This window comes from Tenebrio molitor, chromosome 7, assembly GCF_963966145.1.
Source record: "Tenebrio molitor chromosome 7, icTenMoli1.1, whole genome shotgun sequence".
Lineage (NCBI taxonomy): Eukaryota > Metazoa > Arthropoda > Insecta > Coleoptera > Tenebrionidae > Tenebrio > Tenebrio molitor.
This window is the reverse complement of record NC_091052.1, coordinates 15,756,891-15,767,865: the sequence shown is the minus strand read 5'-3', so window position 1 is coordinate 15,767,865 and position 10,975 is coordinate 15,756,891. Positions and strand designations below refer to the sequence as shown.

General features: G+C 34.5%; 2 long non-coding RNA genes across 3 annotated transcripts; one reads left to right on the top strand and one right to left on the bottom strand.

Annotated features, from left to right (window-relative positions):
* Window positions 1-1,687: 1,687 nt before the first annotated feature.
* On the top strand, window positions 1,688-3,070 carry LOC138135198 (uncharacterized). 2 transcript variants are annotated; one of them, XR_011160896.1, is made up of 2 exons: window positions 1,688-2,837; window positions 2,896-3,070. It is a non-coding gene; the product is annotated as an uncharacterized lncRNA (long non-coding RNA). The 2 variants fall into 2 exon arrangements; XR_011160895.1 differs by having other exon boundaries at window positions 1,688-2,844.
* On the bottom strand, window positions 3,008-3,809 carry LOC138135199 (uncharacterized). The gene is made up of 2 exons (XR_011160897.1): window positions 3,354-3,809; window positions 3,008-3,236 (listed from the first exon to the last, which is right to left on the bottom strand). It is a non-coding gene; the product is annotated as an uncharacterized lncRNA (long non-coding RNA).
* Between the last annotated feature and the right edge of the window lie 7,166 nt (window positions 3,810-10,975).

Sequence of the window (10,975 nt, the reverse complement as noted above, 5' to 3'; positions counted from 1 at the left end):
AACATGTTACGTTCATTATGATAGGTCCGCATGTCAGGCACTTTAGTGACAGCAGAGATGACAGAAATCAAACATGTATCCAACGTTAAAAAATGAAATCATAGCCTCCCCTTATGCCAAAACATCGTGAATGGTTTATACAGGGTTATTATGAATGTTTGTAGTCCAAGTAGGCCATGAATTTGTGCCGCCTTGTTTCGATTCTGCACTGTATCTAGTGGAATATTGGTATGAGTGAGCTCCTGACCAACTGAAATGGTAAAAGTCGCTGTTAATGTCAAATCACTTGATTACCGCATTTTTTTCCTTCGAATCAAAATAAGTCTTTAGTAAAAGTTAAGAGTAAGAGTGTTAAGACCACAGACGACGACGATGAGTATACTATCGCGGCCACGGAATTTTGGCCGTCACTTTCATGTCAATTCAAAAAAAATGGATGTAGTCCATGCTTTATTGTCATTATGATTGACTTTTGGAATTGACATCTAAAAATTTGTCACTGTCATTCTTCATTCAAATAGTTGCGAACATGGCACCAATACCCTATTTTAATAAAGTGCAGATAAATAATATCCCTGTTCCAAGATGGTCTATCATATTCTAAAATTTCGGAACGTTTGGGTATAGGAAGAAGCACGATAAGTGCAATTATTAAAAAATGGAGGCAAGATCAAACAGTGGAACGACGTCCAGGTTCCGGGGGACGTCGAATTTCTATACGTAATCAAGACGAACAACTTTTAACTGTGATACGAAACAGTCCTTTTACTACTGCTACTGCAGCAGTGAATATTAGTAATTTCCCGGGCTCCGTCAAAACCTCACGTCGTCGTCTGAGGAATACTGAACTTCGAAACCACGCAGCTGCTAGGTTGTGTTCTCAGACGAAAAGGTCTTCCAGTCGTCGCACAATGGTCGTGTTAGGGTGTATAGACCACGAAACAGCCGATATGATGAACGCTACGTTGAACCGACCGAACGATTCGGTCGCTTTTCTGTTAACGTATGGGGGTGAATTTCTGCTGTTAGTCCTGGGGTAATGCTCCATGTAGAAGAGCGGTTGAACTCTGTCGTTTATATTAGGATCCTGGAAAATGTGATGCGCCCTTCAGTGACTAGGGTTTATCCCAATCAAAACTTTATCTTTCAGCAGGACAACTGCTCCGTGCATACGTCTCATAGGGTAGCAACATGGTTCCAGGATCAAAATATAAACGTCCTCGCCTGGCCCAGTCGTAGTCCAGATGTGAACCCGATAGAGAATATGTAGGGTTTTTTGGTAAGGCATTTGCAAAAACAGAGACAAATTTATCGTAATAGACAGGAACTTCTTACTGCGATCACTGATGCATGGCACGCGTTACCTCAGGACTACATCAGAAATCTATGCCTTTCCATGCCCAATAGACTAAGAAAAGTTTTAGACGCAAATGGGGCAGTTACAAAATACTAGTTTCTTTGCATGTTTCTAATACCTACCTATTTATTATGTTTTTATTTTATTTTTATATTTATCATCCCTACCTATTTACGCTTTCTTTCTCTTTGTCAACATTAGGTTAATAAAATATCATTGTTTGATCGTTTCTTAAAGTAGTTTTACAACATATCGCATTATGTGCAGGAAGGCATGTTTGTGCTTATTTAATGAAAGACATTATGCAGCACATGCGCACCTGCGTTAGGGTGCACAGATCTTACCGAGACTATAGAGAGCTAAGATTCAAGAAGATCCAAGAAAGTCTTGTCTTAAATCTGAGGGGAATGAATCTTTTTGCCTTATTCCTGCATATACATGTATAATATGTGTGTGCCTGACTTGTTGCAGGCAATGAGGAAGCGCGTTTTCATGCAAGTCAGTCAGCGTCAAAATGCCAAGTCTTGAAATAGCAGAAAGTGAGGTTAGGAATACGTAAGGGCCGCTTTACATCTCATGTCAATGGAATGACAAGTGACGGCCAAAATTCCGTGGCCGCAATTGTACAACAGTGATCAAGGTTAGGTTAGTAAAATTCTGTAAGTTTCAAGTAAATTTATTTTCAGGTTAACTGTTCTCTTCCAAATTCTCTCTTCTAATTATCAGTTTCTCCTAAACACATTTTTTTAGGATAAAAAGAATTTTTAGGATTGCAATGGGGTACACCGTGGAACAGACTACTTTCATTATTATTTCATTTTATTAAAATGGTGTACGAGATGAAAACAGAATGCAATCATGTAAGGATCAATATCTCGCAAAGTTTCCTAATTTAGAGATAGAGGAACAATCTTTAATGACCCACATTCGATGGATTGTGAATAGACAAAACTAGAGATGCTTCAAAGGAAAAGTCATCGAGAAGGCTTCAAGTTGGTGAAGTTTTGAGAGAGAGAATGGAACAAAATCCCAGAACATCATTGCTGTCAGCACAGTCAGGTGTAGCACTGAGCACATGTCAGAAAATTGTGAAGAAAAGATTAAATTTGCACCCTTATAAAATGTCATTGTTTCAAGAACTGAAACCAGCAGATTATCCACGTTGTGTTGCATATTGCAGCTGGTTTTTAAACAACCTAAATGATAACAGAACTTTGGATTTGTCATTCTTTTCCAACAAGGCATGGTCCTGCAAGGGCGTAGCAATGATTTTTTGCTGGGGTGGGCCAGACTTTAAACCAGACAGATGATAGATAGATATTGCAGATGTATCTTGTTTTTAATGTGTTTTACTTTTATTCTGGAGTGGGCCAGAAGGATTCTGGGGTGGGCCGGGCCCACCTGTGGCCTCCCCCTTTACTACGCCCTTGTGGTCCTGCTGTAAGTTCATAACCTGATTGTACTTAGGGAGACGTTAGAAGTAATAAGTATACCTCCTCTTCCATATTTGTTGCTGATTTCATTAACAACTATTCCAGATTGGATCAACACATGCCCCTGTCTGACGTCGCCCATCTTGTGTATCCTGCTCCTCCACATTATAACATTGGAAATCATTTAATGCACATTAACAACAATAAAACCTTGCTGGACAGTTAAATAGCTTTAATTTGTTGCCATATAACACATAAATAAAATGTCTATTTACAATGATTTCATTCTCTCATTTTCCATCAACAGTTTTGGAATCTTGTGGTACTTAACATTGTTTCCTCGAAACTTTTAAAACAAAAATGATTCAGTACCCATTGAATAATTTAACAGCAACAATTCAGTTCTACACACCTGTGGTTAAACACCAGTGGATAAGTTTACAAAACTGAAATAGAGAAAATTAAATTTTATTGTCCGTATGAGATGGATTGAACCATATGAACTTTAAAGTTCACTTTGATAACAAATCCCGTCTTGATGGATTTAAGTCACTGTTACTCACGGTATTAAAACGTTGGAACAATCTCTTTAAACGAATCTTCACTGTTGTGGTTAATAATTCAAAGAATTTTTTGAAGGTAAACATAACCTCCTAATGTCAAGAATAATAATCTACTTCGTATCATTTTCGTATTGAACTATGGAACGGCAAAAGAAAAAAATTCATTTGTTTTCATGGGCTCGTTGACTACAAACATTTATAATAACCCTGTATATACCATTCACGATTATTTCAAATTCGGACTATCTATGAAAATCTGACATTTTAGTTGACAGTATTGTGATTTGTCATGATAAATCTATTTTAGGTTATAATTCAACGGAACACTGCTCTCAGGTTGTTATATTTTTTACAGAATTGAACGCATTAGGAACAATGATCGTAAAATTGTAATTAAATGAAACATACATATTTGTAGGGCAGTTCTGGGTAAATTCTTATTAACTAAATTAATGACCGAATTGACAACAATGCGAATATTTAAAAACGAAACGTCATATGACAGGACCTGACGCCAATCTAACAAAAAAATATCATGGCCTGGTGCGTGTTTAAAATAATCGTGAACGGCAGAATATAGCCTAAGGGAGTCCGTTTCGGCTCAGGGACGCGAGGGTCGCGGGTTCGATTCCGACCCAGGGCGAAATTTAAAATAATAAAAAAAAAAGGCTATATTCTGTCTCGTGATTCGGAAGTCACGTTAAGCCATTGGTCCCGGTCTATTGAGTTGGTCATCATGCCCCTCATAGATTTGTAAACCAGTCCTAGACTGTGCAACAAATTTTTTTATTTTATTTTATAAGAATAATAATAATAATGTTTATTTGCCCAACAGTTCTGGAAGAACCAATTACAGAGCAAAAATGACAAAAAAAATGACATTAGTAATAATAATACATGAAACTAAATTAATGCTAAATGATAAATAAAATTAAATTAATAAAATAAAAATAATTTTATTAATTTAATTTTATTTAATTTTCATCCTAACTTATTTACAAAATAGATCGTAAGAGATTTTCGAAAATAACACCCAGAAACGTAATAGATGTCAAAATCTTTACAAACTGCATTATACAGACTTGACATAGATTGAATAGGTGCACGAAGTAGGGTGTTAGATCTAGGCATAGCCGCATACAAATGCAGAACGTTTCTATTATTAACTCGAGGAATACAAAAACATAATCTCTGAAGTAGATCAGCACAATCAATTCTATAATGGATCAATTTATGAAGGAATAATAATATAATAATTTTTCTCCTATTAGCTAATGACAAAAAGTTAAATTGCTCGCGAAGAATATGATTATGAGTTCCCACCAGAGGAAATACACCAAATACTTTAAAATGCAAGTAGATTAAAAATTAATATACAGGGTGTTTTCGAAGTTGAGGCGTTCCTTTTAACATGTGATAGTATGCATTGTTCTAAAGAGTTTTAGCCAAAATTACCTTAGTAAAATGTGTACGGCAATGAAGATACAATAAGTAAATTTTTTTGAAATTTTTGAAACCGGTCCTGCTCAAATTTGCGCTGATTTGTTAGAAATTAGAATTGACAAAAAAAAATCAAATGAGCATGGACGTTAATCAAAAATACTGTCAGAGTTGTCATCTAATTAGTCGAAATGACTTTATTATTAGGAAAATAATGAGCTCACAGATATGTTGCAAATGTATGGGCAATGTTATCACGTTATCAGAATGCAGCTGCGGCGTCCAGAGAGTATTTCAGAGCGATTTTCGGAAAGACACCATCCTGGGCCAGGTTAGTTATTAATCAAGTACAGCGGAGAAATGGACAGGACCGGACTCAAAATTTTAGAAAACAATAAAAATATACAATCAATTATCTCCGTTAATACAAACATTTTACTAAGAAGATTTAGGCTAAAATTCTGAAGAATAATGTGTAGTGCCTCGTGTTACAAGGAACCCCTCAACTTCGAAAACACCCTGTATGTATCTGCTTACATGTAATAATGATAATTATTATTATACTCGTCAATTTAGAATTAATGAGACACTTTAATATTTTAATCGTCAAATAAATACCTATCAAATTAGACGATTATTTTTGTTAAGTGCACAATCGATGTAACACCGTACCATTGGACGAATAATCCATATTTGTTGTGATGTGGCAACCGACCAATATTTGTGAGTTATTGAGTCCAGTGTTTAAAGTTTGGAAATTTACAGCACTTCCAATCTTCACTTTGAAATATTTCGCAAACGAAAGGATGTTAATTTGCAGTAAAGCTAAAACATGGCATCTAGGAATGTTAACAATAGGAGCGACTTCGGTTTATTTCATGTATCAAAGAATGAGTGTCAGTTATACCGATTTGGTGGTCTCGACTCAAGTCGGATTTCTCGCCGTACAAAACATTTTTGCAATTTATATGATCCACAAGAAAAAATATCAACTCGAGAGTGTCATTGCAAAATTCACAAAAATGGAGCACACTCTTTGTAAATTGACCAAAATTCAAATAAATTACAGCAGAATTGCAGCACATTTGCTAAAATTTGTTATCATGAGATATACTTTTGCCCTGATAGCTGTCATTACGGATTGTATTAGCGAGCCCCGTTTTAAAATCTATGTGGCGTTTTATCATATTTCATGGAACTACCAATTTCATTTTGATCTAGTCCTCTTCACACTATTTTTGTTTCTGAAGTCTTGCTACATAGTTCTGAAGGACTACATTAGTCAAAATAAACCTAGTTTGGTATTGAATAACCACAGTCTTATCGTAGACATGTGTGGACATTTGGACGATATTGTCGCAGATCTTAATAAGATATTTCAGGAGATCATTTTGGTGAAATCAGCTGCTGAATTTTTTTGTACTACAATCGGGGTGTATTATTCCATTTTAACAGTTCCACGTTTGGAGTTTGCTTTGACAGTTACAGCAATTTTTTACTTTATCGTTCAAGCTTCCGCTGACTTTTCCATCATACATTTTTTCCAAGGAGCTTTTGATCAAGTATTGGTTTCATTTTATTTTTAATTTTGTTTACGATACTCGTTTTTAGAAGGAATCATTGATTGGAACAATTGACGAATTTTACAGAATTTCAGGACGAGCTTTACCTTATAAACAAGTAAGATGCAATTCCTCTCAAAATATTGCATTAATTAATGTTTTTGGTATTTCAGAAAGAGTTGCACGGATTAAATCAACACCTTAACAAGCTGAAATTTAACGTGTGTGGCGTTTACCTTTTAGACTATTCTGTAATTTATTCCGTAAGCAAAGCAGAGAGAATTTTTTGGACAATCAATTATTATTCTTTTGTCGTTTCAGATGATTGCAGGAATGTCAACACTTTTAGTGTACATATTTCAGTTTCAAAAAAAATAAGTCATTCTTTAAAATTAAAATGTTCTACGTTACATTAATTTAGTGTAAAAATAGTTATTTATTATACGAGCGGGCTAAATGAATGAATGAATGAAATTAATGTCGCAAGTTAAACATTCATTTAGCAAGCGAGTATAATACAACTGTTTATCCAATTTTACTCTAATAAACCTCTCCAATTTGAGTGTAATTATCATTATCTGGGGGTTAGGGTTATTACCAGAGACCGGCGGAAAAAGGTTTTCGCCTCCCACCACTCCAGTGCAGTGGCTTGGTAGCTTTGAGCTCGCCAAATGAATTGTTTAGGTGTCAATTGCGAATTTGAAAGTTATATCTCGAACGAGTAAAACCAATTTTTGATTTTGTCAACACAGAATTGAACAATGTTTCTTGTTTATATGAGAATGAGGATGACGAAGAAAGCATTTAAAATAGGTAAATTTTAGCAAAAATACCATGTTCCGGGTTATTTCTGCTCGTCGAATAAAAAAATTATTTTCTAAAAAAGTACACGGGCTATCGATTTAGCAATGCTTTATCCAACGTGAACGGTGTTTACCTGCATGTCACTATTTACGAAACATAATTACAGAGCCAAAAAATAAAATTATTTGACCTAGAAATTGTCAACTCAACTCTGAACATAGTCCATACTTACTCCCTATGTTCAATTTTAAAAAACACAGATCAATGCATTGTGAGTTGCTATGCGACCAACTATACCGAACACCAGAGATTTTGAAATAATGTTAAAAATTGTTCCGATTGATGGAATTGGTCTATCATGTGTTGCATTGAAAATGTCACGCACATTTCTAATGCTCTGATTGGCATAGAATAACTGCATTATGTGTATTTCTTCTTCAAATAACTTGACCATTTTGTTAAACTGTCAAGTACTTATTTTCGTTACCTTGGTTACGTGATTACATACATTCATTGACCTGTGTTTTTTAAAACTGAACATAGGGAATAAGTATGGGCTATGTTCAATGTTAAAAAAATGTCCCGGTATACAATTTAATAGTAGTTTATTTGACGAGTTTGTGTGTAAATTGGGCCTTTTTTGGCACGCGTGGGCCATTTTAAAACGCGTGTGAAACGAGCGTTTTAAAGGCCCACGAGTGCCAAAAAAGGCCCAATTTACACACGAACGAGTTGAATACGACGTTGTTTTGTTCGACGAGCCCCTTAAAGGCTCCAAATCGCTTAAAACCTCTAAATTAGCTTGACGTTTCGTTTTGACAAGTTGTGACATTTATCAAAATCCGTTCACATAGGAGAAAATTCTCAAATTCTGACAGTGTCGAACAAAAAACACAATTTTACACATTTGTTACCATGGTTTCAAAGAATTCGTCCGAATATTCCACTTGTGGAAATTGTATCGGATATTCCACTAGTGATACCAGCGAATATTTTTAACAAATGAATGCAGCCTTGAATGAATTTATGGAATTGCTTCCAAACGGACTCACGTGTGTTTTTTGTGTTGTCGGGAACATTTTCTTCAAATTCTGCGTTAATTTCTTCTTCCGATTTGCTGCCAAATCCAAAGAGTTGGTTCATGGAATAGTCCTCCGAATACAACTCGTAGTCCAAATTATATAGGCTATTTCTTAAACTGGTTTCACTCATTCAATTGTGCTTGCGAATCTCACTCGTGCTAACGCACTCGTGGAATCATTTCCAAGCACAATTGACATTCGTGACCAGTTTGAAAAATAATCGACATAATTTGGATACTCGTTGTTAAGGTAGCGCAGCCATTTGTCTCAATATAAACATTAAAAATTCAGCACCGTCGCCATTATGGAGTACCATTCACTCATTGAGATTTCGCTTTTGAGATTTGACATAGTTTAAAAAATAATCACGCCTAATTACATTCGTGATGATAATTTTTTTTGACTATTTAATTCATCTGTCACTTAATGTTCATCAACCAATGAAACAAACTTAATTTTAGTGATTTCCATAGTTACAAAAGAATTGCAGCGGATATTGGACTAGTACAAATATCAGCGACTATTGTACTAGTAATCGAAGTGAATATTTTAAACAAATGACAATGTTCATTAAAAAATTTTTTGCAGCGAAAAACAACACAAAAATATTATTTTCTAACAAATTGAAGTGTACAATTTGAAAAACTGAAAGAAATTTGAGGAATTTGATTCATTAAATAGTCCTGCAAATAATCTGCATAACATTGACTACTCGTCGTATTTCAACTAATAATTTTAACTACATTAGCACTTATCTTTGTTGCTATTAAGAAATCGTAGACTTCGTCCACTCGTGAAATTTCTATGTCAAGAAAGATTCGTGCATCTAGTTAAAATTATCAAAAATTTACCATCACTTATGTAATTACTGTTGACTATTTATCCCTTTGCGACTTTTACTAATAAGTACCTACGTTCAAGAGATTTCGACAATTTTTTTTTTAACCACCGAAAGATAAAACTGAGACAACATCCTTATTTTCTGTGATTTAACAATCCTAGTGTACTTAATTTCCTTAGACAATAATTGACAGGACCTTTGTTGTAGGTATCAGAAACTGTGAAAATTGTTGAAGACGTTAAGAACATGCGGAACATGCCACAACATTATAAAAATGTAAGCATTTAATAGTATATTGAAAGACAAGTTTCATAAGACCAGTCTTGAAGCACGAATTCAAGATTAAAAAACGAGTGGCGTAGCCACGAGTTATTTTAAGGAATGAGTGCTTCCAGATCTTATGAAACGAGTTTTTTATACTATTTTTTGTAATTTGCCCTTTTTAAGCCGTTTTTAAACAAAAATGTTTACTTTCCTCGATTTAGGGATTTTTGTGGCGGTTGGTAATGTCTTAATTTTAAAAGTGAAAATATGATCAAGTCTTCAAAGTCGCCTTTTGTTTTATCCAAATTCTGTCACAAAACACGAATATGGAAGATAATCTTTCATGTACGCCCGCTGAAATACGTGAAATTGCCAAAAATACGGTCACGAATTTATTGCCTGATAAATCCTGATAAATAATTCTTTGCACATTTTGTAATTTAAACTGACACACATGACGGATCAAGCTATGCCAACCTAAAAATTTTCGTAAAATGTTCCGTGAAATAATGGCTATAAGGACATCCCAGATGATGACGTCGCGTTCGTTAATATGTCTATTAGAGAATTAAAATGGAGGCAAATTACAAAAAAAAACAGTTTGATTGTTTGATTTTCACGTATTATTCCAGAATGAACTCTTCCATTTGCAGTGTCAGTTGACAAATGTAGTATTTATTCCTCACGGTTTGTTCGTAATAGACTGGCCTCTTCTCTATTTTGCAAGTGTTTTCTCAATTGCCGCCAAACAATGTGTAATCTAAATGAACGTTTTAGATAGTGGCATCAGTAACATCTCATCTGATATATCTAGTACAATTTACTCAAATGAGTGAAGGTGGTCATTAAAATCAATAATTTTAAGTTTGAATTAAATCAAATTCCACTCACAGTAAATAGTTATTTACATTACAGCACGGATAGGTGCTCGGGTTCGTCTCGTGCCTGAAACGTAGTTGTCGGGCTGGAAAGTACCTACCGTACGACACTTGTATTAAACTCTTTGGTTGACCAAATGTTTTATTTTGCACTTTTGCAGATTTTTATGAAATAACAAATGTCAAAATGCTTGACATACAGAGCTACCAACCCGATAGGTTGTATTTTCCCTATTATGATTATGATTATTTATTAGTCAATAAAAAAAATGTATCGAAAAAATAATATGTACATACTTACATATAATTATTAATATTATACTCGTCAATTTATAATCAATGAGACACTTTAATAAATATTTTGATCGTCAAATAAAAACCCTATCAAATTAGACGATTATTTTTAAGCGCACAATCGATGTAGGTAACATCGTACCATTGGACGAATAATCCATATTTATTGTGATGTGGCAACCGACCAATATTTGTGAGTTATTGAGTCCAGTGTTTAAAGTTTGGAAATTTACAGCACTTCCAATTTTCACTTTGAAATATTTCGCAAACGAAAGGAAGTTAATTTGCAGTAAAGCTAAAACATGGCATCTAGGAATGTTAACAATAGGAGCGGCTTCGGTTTATTTCATGTATCAAAGAATGAGTGTCAGTTATACCGATTTGGTGATCTCGACTCAAAATGGATTCCTCACCGTACAAAACATTTTTGCAATTTACATGATCCACAAGAAAAAAT